Genomic DNA, 13,935 nt, shown 5'->3' on the forward strand with positions numbered 1-13,935 from the left:
TTCATTTTCACAAGAGAAAATAGGAAGAAAGCCCCCCCAAATTTGTAACCCCATCTCTTCTGAGTAAGAACACACCCCATATGTGAATTTAAAGTGCTCTGCGGGTGAACTACAATGCTCAGAAGAGAAGGAGCGCCATTGGTATTTTGTAGAGAAAATTTGTCCGGAATTGAAGGCCACATGTGTTTACAAAGCCCCCATAGTGCCAGAACAATGGACCCCCGACACATGTGATTTCCATTTTGGAAACTACACCCCTCACGTAATGTAATAAGGGGTACATTGAGAATTTACGCCCCACAGGTGTCTGACAGATTTTTGGAACAGTGGTCCGTAAAAATGAAAAATTAAATTTTTCATTTGCACAGCCCACTGTTCCAAAGATCTGTGGGGTGTAAATACTCACTGCACCCCTTATTAAATTCTGTGAGGGGTGTAGTTTCCAAAATGGGGTCGCATGTGGGGGGGTCCACTGTTCTGGCACCACGGGGGGCTTTGTAAATGCACATAGCCCTGACCATTCCAAACTAATTCTCTTTCCAAAAGCTCAATGGCGCTCCTCCTCTTCTGAGCATTGTAGTTCGCCAGAACTTTCACAGAAAGAAAGCCGTTCACTGCGGCATCTTGGTCATTAGATCGGTCAGCCTGGTCCCAGCCGGAGTGGTTGTGGTGCAAAACTGTGCAGCTAGGAAAAAAACACCAGTAAGTGCCCGCTGCATTCACCAGCACAGAAAGCCATATATGCCAGCGGAAAGCCGCCACATAAATGCTGCACGTGCTGTATGCTGCAACTATGCAAATATATCTAGCACAGCCTGCAGCCTGTTCACACCTATTGTGAAAACATTCATTTCAGCTGGGATTACACTTGGCGTGTTTGTCATAAAAAACACCATGCTCGCTGCGGGCACATGTTAGGTTGGAATCAATAGGGTAATATGAAACACCAGACACTAATGGGGGTTTCTTCATCCTTTTATGGTGTTTTTAGGCTATCAAATCTGTGGGATGCCGAGAGCATGTTTTTTTTTTATTTTTGGGGGGGGGGGGGGTATTTTCTCACTATTTTTTTTCTATAGAAATCCTTCAGTCAAATGATGAAAGAATCACATGACTTGTAATTAGAAAAGCCAGAGGGAAAAAAAACACCAAAGAAAAAACACTTCCTATAATAATAATAATAATAATGATGATGATGATGATGATAATAATAATACACATTGGGACAGATGTATGAAAACCTGTGCAAGGGTCAAGTGGACCAGTTGCCCATAGCAACCAATCAGATTGCTTCTTTCACTTTTCAGAGGCCTTTTTAAAAATGAAAGAAACTACCTAATTGGTTGCTATGGGCAACTGGTCCACTTTCCCTCTTCCCTGGTTTTGATAAATCTCTACGACCACGACCACTTTAAATCAATGGCTGCCGGGACGTCTGGCTAGTGACATCCTTCGCTCCAGACCGCAACGTCAGGGACGTCACTCGTCAGACGTCCCGGCGGCCAGCGCTGCTCATTGAGCCTACCGGAGTAGCATTGATCTATGTAAGAAACCTATGGGCCCAGGCTGTTGGGGCCACCAAATTATATTACTTATACAGAATGTCTGGTTAGGAGAAACAAATATAACGCACCCACAGGGAGTGGCGCCATTTTAATAAAATTTGTCAAAAACCTTAGATAACAGTCATACAGAATATATTAGAAAGCTTTTTTGATTTTCAGCCAATCAGAGAGCAGCACTACTGAAATAGAACTCCCAGGAGGTAACAGCGTGTCACACATGTGATGTCATAACCATTGTCCACCAAAGAGCAGCACTGAGCAGAAATAACACTGCTCCTGTTCATTCTCCATCAGTGAGGGGCCGGTGCTGGACACTGTGTAGGGACGCGGGAATGCAAAGTCATACACATGACTGTGACTGGTAAGTGTTACATTGTTGTGTCCAAAAGATCTTTAGTGCAGTTCCATGTGTATTTCTATGATAAACATGTAAATAAGTTATCTTTTTTTTTCTTATTTTAGATGCACTATCTCCAGGACATGGAGTAGCATTTCCGGACCTACAGCAAGACGTTGGATGAAGGCATAGCCCCAGAAATAACACTGGTCCTGTTCATCAGTGAGGGGCCGGTGCTGGACACTGTGTAGGGACACAGGAATGCAAAGTCATGCACATGACTGTGACTGGTAAGTGTTACATTGTTTTGTCCAAAAGGTCTTTATTGCAGTTCCATGTGTATTTCTATGATAAACATGTAAATAATCTATCTTTTTTTGTCCCCTATCTTAGATGCACTATTTCCAGGACATGGAGTAGCATTTCGGGACCTACAGCAAGACGTTGGATGAAGGCACAGGCCTAGGAATCATGCACATACACAGAAACATTTGCCCAAATTCTAGAGGTAACCTCCTTTAGTATGCCCAGAGGAAGGGCCATACAGTAGCCATGGATTCCCTACAGGTTTCCTCCCCTCTGGAGGTTTTTCCTGTCCTGAGTATTAGTTACTGTACGCTCTTTGTGAGTGATGGGAGGTTACAAAAAATCCCCTACACAAACATTTTAATAAATTATAAATAAAGTTCCCCTTTTTTTTAAACTGTTCTTTGACTTGTTCGACTCATTTATTTATTTCTGTGTGTGAAAATAGAGTTAGCAAAACATGGATGACCAAAGCTGCTCTCCTGCACGATCTGCATAATGTGGTGCGGAGAGAGGCAACTGGTGCTGGGTGGTTCAGTTTATGAGGCAAACGTAGAACACCCAGCAAGTTCCATGCACAAGCCTTTTTCTGATGAATGGGACTCATGCAGGGAACTTGCTAGGGGTCATACGGTTGCAAAGGATCAACTTTTGGGTACATGAACTGTCCCTTAAAGGGGTACTCCGCCTCTAGATATCTTATCCCCTATGTAAAGGATAGGGGATAAGATGTCTGATCAAGGGGATCCTGCTGCTGGGACCCCAGCAATCTCTATGCAGCAACCAAAATTCTAAATAGTATGTTTAGATCACTGGTTCCTGTGGCAGAATTCGTGACATCATGCCACACCTTCTTGTGACATCACACCACCTCCCATAGACATAAATGGAAAGGGCGTGGTGTGAGGTCACGACCCGCACCACGAGAACCCAGAGTTCTAAATATATTATTTGGAACGCCGGGTGCTGCATGAAGATCGCGGGGGTCCCAGTGATCAGTCATCTTTTGTCCTATCCTTAAGGTAGGGGATAAGATATCTAGGGGCGGAGTACAACTTTAAGGAATTAGAGAGTGTAGGCATGCCTTACTTTTTTTTTTTTTAAAGCCGAGGAACGTGCTCTCGATTCACCCAAAGTGCAAGAAAAAGTGCAAACGTGTTACACTAAAAAAACGTGCACAAAGGATGCGGTCTATCGCAAGCCCTTCTCCGATAGGAGAGAGGCCCCCCAACAAACCTTACCCTTCGCCTCCGGACCAAAAGGTACCTGCGACGTTCCAGGTTCAATGTCCCTTTTCGCCGAAGCTACTAGGGGACCACAAATGCTCCCGGCATCCCCCTTGGCGTTAGCCAAGATATTTGCCCGCAGAGCCGATAACGGTAGGTACCCTGCCAAAGCAGGAGTACCCGGGGTGTTTGCAGGGAGGTGTGGAACCTAATGGCCACACACCTCCCCTAGACCGCCAGGAGGGACACCCAGAAGGGCTACCGCATCCTGACAAATCCTGTGAACACACAACACGCAAAAAGTGACACAGTGAGACAAAAATAAATAAATAAGTGAATGTGTGCAGATATACTGCCCGGACATCCGGCCGGATCTATAAAAATTTCTCTGATCCTAGCCAGAAGGCCGGGAATCAAGAGGTGAGTGCCACAAGGTAGACTTGTGCACTAGAAAAAGTTTTGTTTCATTTCGTTTCGTTTTTTCGTTTTGGAAAAAAATTTTGGTTCGGCAATATATTCGGTTTAGATTTTTCGGATACATTCGGTATTCGGGTATTCGGGTTGATTTTTTTCAGATACATTCGGTATTCGGGTACATTCGGTAAATTTTTTATTTTTTTTTTGGACTTTAGCGATCCTAAAAAAATATGGCCATACCTTTTTTATTAAAATTTTGTAGGGTACCATAAAAAAATCATAATAAAAAAGATACAGTAGTGATGGAAAAAATTTGTATCTAACGAAATGTATCTTTTTTATTATGAAATGTTTATTCATTTTTAAACAGGGATCAATTTATGTGAGCGGGTAAAGCACTAAAAATGCAGCCGACAATAGTAAAAATGTAGTGTGTGCGTGTTTTTCACTTTTTTATAAAATATTTTTTAGGTAGTACTACTACTCTCAGCATGGAACACACTCTTCCATGATGGGAGTAGTAGTTACCTGTACTAATTGACAGATCGCAGGGGTCCCTTGCGATCCTCTTGTATAATGTATAGATGCGGCGGCTGCTCTTCTATGGTCCCCTGCACTCACGTATATATACACATATTCATATTTCCCGCAGAGCTGTGATTGGCCAGATGGTTCCAGCCAATCACAGCTCTCTGTGAGAAATAGGAATATGTGTATATATACGGCCGTGCAGGGGACCATAGGAGAACGGCCGCCGCATTCATACATTATACTGGAGGATCGCAGCGGCTGTCAGGATTGATACCCGCAGTGATCTTTCCTTTACTACAAGTACGACCACTCCCAACATGGAGTACACTCTGCTCCATGCTGGGAGCTGTAGTACCTGCATTAATAGACAGATCGCAGCGGGTGTCAGAAGTTACACTTGCTGCGATATGTCTATTAATGCAGGTACTACAGCTCCCAGCATGGAGCAGAGTGTACTCCATGTTGGGAGTGGTAGTACTTGTAGTAAGGAACAGATCCCAGGGATGTCACTTCTCATGACACCCGCTGCGATCCTCCTGATGTGAATGTCGGGATCAGCTGTTCTCAGGGCTACAGAGCCGGGAGAACAGCTGACGCTGAGCCGTAGGTATACATCGTATATCTACTGCCCAGCAAGAACTTACAGTGAGCCTGCAATGTGTATACAGTATACACATTGCTGGCTCACTTAACCCCTTGCTGAGCTATGCGCAAGCCCAGCAAGGAAAGAGTTAACTTACACTGCTGGAAAGTGTAGGTTAACCCTTTGGGCGGTATACACTATATACAGCTATCTATAGATAGCTGTATACAGTGTATACAGAAGACGAAGTCCAGCTTACTTCCCTCGAGTCCCGGGCAGGTCCGTGTAGCTCCGCCCCCTAGTGATGACGTCATTAGGGGGCGGAGCTACAGAAGGGAACAGGGCTAGTTTATCTGAAGCTCTGTTCACATTGTACGTTTTGTATAATGTGAACAGACCCTTCTGGCAGTGTCTACCCAGACAGGGAGACTCCAGCTGTTGCTAAACTACAACTACCAGCATGCCCAGACAGCCAAAGGCTGTCTGGGCATGCTGGGAGTTGTAGTTGTGCACCAATTGGTGGCTCCCTGTTTGGGTAGACATTGCATCATGGGTGCTCTCCCCAGCGGACAGCGCCAAAAATGTCATAACCAATTTTTTGTGTTTTTTTTCTTCTCGTTTCAGATCCGTGTATGCAGAGGATTACTGCGGATTCGATGGATTACGGTGGATTTTTTATTTTTTTTTCCTTTAATAAAATGGTTGACGAGGGCTGTGGGGGAGTGTTTTTTTTAAATAAAATAATTTTTCCAATGTGTTGTGTTTTTTTTTATTTTTATTGAATTTTCAGGGTTAGTAGTGGAAGCTGTCTTATTGACTGAATCCATTACTAGGCCAGGGCTTAGTGCTAACCCCCAATTATTACCCCGGTACCCACCGCCACAGGGGTGCCGGGAAGAGCCGGTACCAACAGGCCCGGAGCATCAAAAATGGTGCTCCTGGACCTAGGCGGTAACAGGCTGGCGTTATTTAGGCTGGGGAGGGCCAGTAACAATGGTCCTCGCCCAACCTGGTAACGTCAGGCTGTTGCTGTTTGGTTGGTATTGTGCTGAGAATGAAAATATGGGGAACCCTATGCGTTTTTATTTTTATTTAAATAAAAAAAAATAAAAAATAAAAACGCATAGGGTTCCCCGTATTTTCATTCTCAGCACAATACCAACCAAACAGCAACAGCCTGACGTTACCAGTGTGGGCGAGGACCATTGTTACTGGCCCTCCCCAGCCTAAATAACGCCAGCCTGTTACCGCCTAGGCCCAGGAGCGCCATTTTTGACGCTCCGGGCCTGTTGGTACCGGCTCTTCCCGGCACCCCTGTGGCGGTGGGTACCGGGGTAATAATTGGGGGTTAGCGCTAGCTGTTTTTGTGGCGAGCACTAAGCCCTGGCCTAGTAATGGATTCCGTCAATAAGACAGCTTCCACTACTAACCCTGAAAATCCAATAAAAAAAAAAAAACACAACACATTGGAAAAATAATTTTATTTAAAAAAGCACTCCCCCACAGCCCTCGTTAACCATTTTATTAAAGGAAAAAAAAATAATCCGCCATAATCCATCGAATCCGCAGTAATCCTCTGCATACACGGATCTGAAACGAAAAAAAACACAAAAAAAATGGTTATGACATTTCTGGCGCTGTCTGCTGGGGAGAGCACCCATGATGCAATGTCTACCCAAACAGGGAGCCACCAATTGGTGCAAAACTACAACTCCCAGTATGCCCGGGACTCGAGGGAAGTAAGCTGGACTTCGTCTTCTGTATACAGCTATCTATAGATAGCTGTATATAGTGTATACCGCCCAAAGGGTTAACCTACACTGTCCAGCAGTGTAAGTTAACTCTTCCCTTGCTGGGCTTGCGCATAGTGCACAGCTCAGCAAGGGGTTAAGTGAGCCAGCAATGTGTATACTATATACACATTGCAGGCTTACTGTAAGTTCTTGCTGGGCAGTAGATATACGATGTATACCTACGGCTCAGCGTCAGCTGTTCTCCCGGCTCTGTAGCCCTGAGAACAGCTGATCCCGACATTCACATCAGGAGGATCGCAGCGGGTGTCAGGAGGAGTGACATCCCTGGGATCTGTCCCTTACTGCAGGTACTAATACTCCCAACATGGAGAACACTCTGCTCCATGCTGGGAGCTGTAGTACCTGCATTAATAGACATATCGCAGCAAGTGTAACTTCTGACACCCACTGCGATCTGTCTATTAATGCAGGTACTACAGCTCCCAGCATGGAGCAGAGTGTACTCCATGTTGGGAGTGGTCGTACTTGTAGTAAAGGAAAGATCACTGCGGGTATCACTACTGACAGCCGCTGCGATCCTCCAGTATAATGTATGGATGCGGCGGCCGTTCTCCTATGGTCCCCTGCATGGCCGTATATATACACATATTCCTATTTCTCACAGAGAGCTGTGATTGGCTGGAATGATCTGGCCAATCACAGCTCTGCGGGAAATATGAATATGTGTATATATACGTGAGTGCAGGGGACCATAGAAGAGCAGCCGCCGCATCTATACATTATACAAGAGGATCGCAAGGGACCCCTGCGATCTGTCAATTAGTACAGGTAACTACTACTCCCATCATGGAACAGTGTGTTCCATGCTGGGAGTAGTAGTACTACCTAAAAAATATTTTTTTTTTAAGTGAAAAACACGCACACACTACATTTTTACTATTGTCGGCTACATTTTTAGTGCTTTACCCGCTCACATAAATTGATCCCTGTTTAAAAATGAATAAACATTTCATAATAAAAATGATACATTTCGTTAGATACAATTTTTTTCATCACTACTGTATCTTTTTTATTATGATTTTTTTATGATACCCTACGAAATTTTAATAAAAAAAGGTATCTCCATAATTTTTTAGGATCGCTAAAGTCCAAAAACAGAATAAAAAGGTTTACCGAATGTTCTGGAAATAACGAATGTATTCGTTACTTTGCTATTCGTATTGTCGTGGCAATTCGGGAATGTTCAAAATATGTTTTCGTGCATTCGGATCGGTCCGAATGCACGAAAACGGTAAAATTCGGTAAATTAGACATTCGTGCCGAACCGAATTGCACATGTCTACCACAAGGTGAAGAGATTATGGTGCCCGTGCTTCAACTCAGTGAGCCTATCCTCCCAGTGAGCTTCGGCACCTCAGGGTCACCACTCCCCGAGGCACAAAAGTACCTCGGCTCTAGACCCTCTCAGCCTCATGGCGAGACCCGGAGGGAACAGGTCACATCGGGGCAGCCGTCGAGCTGATTCCTCAGAACCAGCCCCGGAAAGCCCTGGTACACCTGCATCCTTCATGCAGCACCCATCCCCACCAGCCCCATACCGGCGTCACCGTACACCGACATGAAAAACTGATAAGAACAGATACTACACTTGATCTTAGCCAAAAGGCCGAGAAGCGAACACCCAGCAAGTTCCATGCACAAGCCTTTTTCTGATGAATGGGACTCATGCAGGGAACTTGCTAGGGGTCATACGGTTGCAAAGGATCAACTTTTGGGTACATGAACTGTCCCTTAAAGGGGTACTCCGCCTCTAGATATCTTATCCCCTATGTAAAGGATAGGGGATAAGATGTCTGATCAAGGGGATCCTGCTGCTGGGACCCCAGCAATCTCCATGCAGTAACCAAAATTCTAAATAGTATGTTTAGATCACTGGTTCCTGTGGTGGGATTCGTGACATCATGCCACACCTTCTTGTGACATCACACCACCTCCCATAGACATAAATGGAAAGGGCGTGGCGTGAGGTCACGACCCGCACCACGAGAACCCAGAGTTCTAAATATATTATTCAGAACGCCGGGTGCTGCATGAAGATCGCGGGGATCCCAGTGATCAGTCATCTTTTGTCCTATCTTTAAGGTAGGGGATAAGATATCTAGGGGCGGAGTACCACTTTAAGGAATTAGAGAGTGTAGGCATGCCTTACAAGCAGGTAGAAAAAGAACAGCTGGGAGAAATGACAGGACACGAAGCAATATTTGGCTGGGACCGATTTTGGGTGTGTTCTGGCCAATTAAAGGAGAACTATGGCAAAAATTTACTTATCCCCTATCCATGGGTTATGGGATAAGTAGCTGATCGTGGGTGGTCCCCCTGCAATACCTGGGATGAGACCCGTCGCTCAGTGAGAAGCGCGCGCTGCAGACGTCAAATCTCAATTTCCCTGGACCCCCTTCCTTCATGTCCACCACAGACGCCCCCAGACTGCTGTCTCTTACAGAGTTTTATGCCCAGAAATGGTTGGCTACTCACTTTGTCAGTAGATTCTCATCCTAAATATGAAGACAATCAGGGAAATGTACCTGTGGAGAGGAAATGTTGTCCAGTTGCTCTTCGCAACCAATCAGATCACTTCTTTTATTTTTCAGAGGTCTTCTCAAGAATGAAAGAAGCAATCTGATTGGTTGCTATGGACAACCTGATGAAAACATATATTTTTTCTATAACAACTACAGTACTACAACTCCCATTGTAGTGTGTCTGTTCAACCTGTGCCTCCTCCAACCCTGCCCCTTAGGGGGGCACAGACGGACCACACTGGGGGTTGTAGTTCTTTCATTTTTACAGTTCCCCTATAACTCTGCAGCTATGGTAGAAGTATGAGGCTCAGCCTTAGAGTCAGTGTATCTGGCTGCTCCAGTGTTCTTCTATTTTACAGCCTGGACCCTGTTCTCCTCCACACTGGTCCCCGTGGTCCGGTCAGATGGTTCTGGACTGGGGCTGAACGGTTGCTTGAGGGATTTAGTGGCAGATTTTTTTGGGACTTCAGTTGTTGGATGACCTCTCTTTTCAGTGGCTGCTGATATTGGTAGTGCAGAATTTACAGGTGTTACGTAAAAGGGGTACTCCGGGGGAAAACATTTTTTTATTTTATTTTTTTAAATCAACTGGTGCAAGAAAGTTAAACAGATTTGTAAATTACTTCTTAAAAATCTTAATCCTTACAGTACTTATCAGCTGCCGTATGCTATAGAGGAAGTTGTATAGTTCTTTTCGGTCTGACTACAGTGCTCTCTGTGAGTAGGAGCAAATCTCCATAGTAAACTTCTCCTAGTCCGGACAGTTCCTGACATGGACAGAGGTGTCAGCAGAGAGCACTGTGGTCAGACTGGAAAGAAATCCAAAAAGAAAATAACTTCCTCTGTAGAATACAATTAAACACAAAAAGGATAAACTGCACCAAATAGGTATATATTGTACTCTGTTTTTCATGATATGTACTAGGTGCAAGGGGTCTATAAGTCGTAAATCAGTATAGCTCCATAAACTATTTTATACAAAGAAAGAGAAAAAACTCAAACAAAGAGCAATTGCTACTGATAAATATGCAAAATTTTATTATTATATCCAAAATGTTAAAAAGCGTCACACATATGTGACTAATTTCAATAAGGATAAAATACCAGGTGTGTATGTATAAAGCAATACAAAATGAGATGTCTCAGATACAACCAGAAAACACGTAGGTGGATCAGGTACAGTAGAAGTAAAAATCACAATGGATGTATATATAGTGAGGTCAGCAAATGATGCAATATGGCTCCTATTCAAAAAGAAGTAACCAGGGATCCAGAAAGGGCCCCAGTAGTAATGAGAAGCTAACTGCTATATCACATGATTGGTATAGAGAATGGGCCCAAAGTATAACAATAATGATTAGTGAAAAAAACCTCACTTACCCATAATGGAAGCCTGTAACCACCGTCCCAACGTGCGTTTCGTCACCCGACTTTCTCAAGGGACGCTACCCGACTATGTATGTGGCTCCCTTTTATACTGTGTTTGTTATGGATATTGTGCGCCGATTTGTGCCGTGCGGCGCATGCGCAGGGTCCCGACCCGGATGGAATCGGCGCTCACCGCCGCGTCACAGCCAATACCCGCAGGTCACGAAAGCATCACTTCCGGACCTGCGCGCACGGCCTATTGACGCCCGGGGAGTCCGTGCCAGGAAAAGGGCCCCGCGCATGCGCACAATCAGAAATCGGCGCCTTGCATTAGAAATTGCACAAAGTCAATAGACAATATGTATATAACCCTGTCTGCACCTATACTTAGCAATATAACCAAACGAGCCTTATGACATCAATATCCTGACATCAATATAGCCTCACATAGCAACTAGTGTTGAGCGGCATAGGCCATATTCGAATTCGCGAATATTCGCGAATATATGGACGAATATTCGTCATATATTCGCGAATATTCGCATATTCGTTATAGTCTCGTTTTATTTTCGCATATGCGAATATTCACATATGCGAAAATTAGCATATGTGAAATATCAGCAAATACAAAACGAATGCACGCGAAACTTCGCATATGCGAAAATTAGCATATGCGAATTTTCGTATATGCGAATTTTCGTACGCCAGTCTCACACAGTAGTATTACAGCCTTCTTTACACCACACAAGCTGGAAGCAGAGAGGGGTGATCACTGTGATGTGTACTGTGAAGAAAAAAAAAAAAAAACGAATATTCGTAATTACGAATATATAGCGCTATATTCGCGAAATTCTCGAATTTGCGAATATGCGATATTCGCGAATAATATTCGAATTGCGAATATTCGCGAGCAACACTAATAGCAACCAATAACATGCGTCATGATATACATATAGACGAATGTACTTATAATGACAAACAGCAACTCATAAGGTATAGATGGGAAAATAATTACAGCGTTAATTTAAATGATGAATAAAGGTGCTCAATCTATATGCACTTATTGGTTATAGGCCCCTGCATATAGCCACACGTGGTTGCTATTTAAAAGTGTATACACTTGGGGAATTAGCATAATAATAATAAAAAGCATCAAGTGTAAATGGAGTGTACTCATTACCATGATCATAACAGTAAGTGTGATATATGAAAGATTAAGAATTAAAAATTATTGGTAAAGTGTATGAGAATAGATAAAAAATACTAAAATAAGTAAATAATAAAAAATCGATATAGTGAATATATATATGGAATATATATGTATACAAATAAATATATACATTTTGTGAAGTTAAAGTGACACTGGTGATGGTGTGTAAATAGTGATAATAATAATAATGTGACCCTCAATTTAATATAAAAATAATTGTGAATAAATAAAAATAATATTAGGACCATCTTAGGGATGGTAACAACTAAAAAGTGTGAAATAATAACAAAAAGTGAGGAGTGTACTTAAAAACAAACAAATTATTCCTGTAAATAAAGTGACAATGAAAGTAGCCATGTATGGTGTAGCAGGGAATTATTCAATAACCTATATAGTAACAGCATGTACACTGTATATCAAAGGCGCTAATTATATTGCATAAATACAAAGTATCTCCTAGTAGCTATATAGGTATATTCCTCAATTAGTATATAGATAAGTCAAAAGATAGATATCAAAAAATAATAAACAATGTTAGCAAAATCATAATAACAACTAGAATAGCATTATATAATAATACTATTTATTGGCTTCATCTTTCACCAACGTATAGTGCTTCATGAAGTAGGTGCATCAGCTGTTGTGCGAGGTATAAAGGGAGCTGACTGATGTTACTGGAAAAAATTCCCAACTGTTAAAATCTTAGAAAAAGAAAAGATAGCATTAAAATCAAGGCAAATATTGGTACAGAGACAAGAGGATCCTACAAAAATGGTGCAAAACTAAGTTGTTCGTTTAAACCATTGGGCACCATTGTGCCCAATTTAACTATCCATCTGGCTTCTTTTTGAGCCAGGAGTTTTTTATAGTTGCCCCCTCTGATGTTCATATTCAATCTTTCTATCCCTTTAATTTTCAAGGTCATTGGATCTGAATTATGGGATACCTTAACCTCCTGAGCGGTATTCCCGAGCGTGACTCGGGGTTAATTTTCCCTGCCAGGATCGGTAACCCCGAGTCACGCTCGGGGTAGAATTACAGAGTTCCCGGCCGGGCTGCACGATATATCGCAAAAGCAATGCGATATAGCGATGCGGCCCCCGGGAAAACATGCGATTATCTGCTCTGGTCGGCTCCCGTTGCGGGGGCCGGCCAGAGCAGATAATGAAAAATACTAAAAGTCAGTGTTTCCCTACCAGGGGGCCTCCAGCTGTTGCAAAACTACAACTCTCAGCATGCCCGAACAGCCAAAGGCTGTCCGGGCATGCTGGGAGTAGTAGTTTCACAACAGCTGGAGGCCCCCTGTTAGAAAAACACTGAGCTAAGTGTAAAAGAAAGAAGTAGTAAAATAAAAAAACCTTTTGCTCACCTAGTCCCGGTCCCTGCAGATGCCGTTCCCCTCCGTGCGGTCCGGGGTGTCCTCTCTTCACTATTCATCTTCTAGGACCTTTCACTTTTCAGCCAATCACAGGCCGCAGTGGTGTAAAGCCTGTGATTGGCTGAAGGGGAAAGGACTTGTTCTGCAGTAAATACACTAGGTTTGAAATCTGCCGGCAAACCTAGTGTATTCTGCTGCAGAACAAGGTGACAAGGGGGGATGAATGTGACAAAGGGGGGGGGGATGTGACAGGAGGGGGGGGGGGGATGTGACATGAAGGGGGGAAATGTGACAGGGGGGGGAATGTGACAGGGGGGGAATGTGACAAGGGGGGGAATGTGACAGGGGGGGATGTGACAGGGGGGGATGTGACAAGGGGGGGGGGAATGTGACATGAAGGGGGGATGTGACAAGGGGGGGGGGATGTGACAGGGGGAGGGGAATGTAACATGAAGGGGGAGAATGTGACAAGGGGGGGAATGTGACAAGGGGGAAGAATGTGACAAGGAGGGGGAAGAATGTGACAAGGGGGGGAAGAATGTGACAAGGAGGGGGGAGAATGTGACAAGGAGGGGGGAGAATGTTTCGGGGGATGTGACAAGGGAGAGGGGGAATGTGACAAGGGAGGGGGAATGTGACAGGGGAGATGTGAAATGGACGAAGGGAGATGTGAAATTC

At 43.8% G+C, this 13,935-nt stretch overlaps 1 long non-coding RNA gene and 1 other non-coding gene across 3 annotated transcripts; one reads left to right on the plus strand and one right to left on the minus strand.

Annotated features, from left to right (window-relative positions):
- Nucleotides 1–1,525: 1,525 nt before the first annotated feature.
- Nucleotides 1,526–2,589, plus strand: LOC130322635 (uncharacterized). Of its 2 annotated transcripts, XR_008868098.1 has the most exons (5): nucleotides 1,530–1,544; nucleotides 1,725–1,765; nucleotides 1,860–1,926; nucleotides 2,028–2,192; nucleotides 2,296–2,589. It is a non-coding gene; the product is annotated as an uncharacterized LOC130322635 (long non-coding RNA). The 2 variants fall into 2 exon arrangements; XR_008868099.1 differs by lacking the exon at nucleotides 1,725–1,765 and having other exon boundaries at nucleotides 1,526–1,544.
- A 5,620-nt stretch (nucleotides 2,590–8,209) lies between these two features.
- On the minus strand, nucleotides 8,210–8,397 carry LOC130322637 (U2 spliceosomal RNA). The gene has a single exon (XR_008868101.1). It is a non-coding gene; the product is annotated as a U2 spliceosomal RNA (small nuclear RNA).
- Between the last annotated feature and the right edge of the window lie 5,538 nt (nucleotides 8,398–13,935).

The sequence above is a fragment of the Hyla sarda genome, unplaced genomic scaffold, assembly GCF_029499605.1.
Source record: "Hyla sarda isolate aHylSar1 unplaced genomic scaffold, aHylSar1.hap1 scaffold_2365, whole genome shotgun sequence".
NCBI classification, from domain to species: domain Eukaryota; kingdom Metazoa; phylum Chordata; class Amphibia; order Anura; family Hylidae; genus Hyla; species Hyla sarda.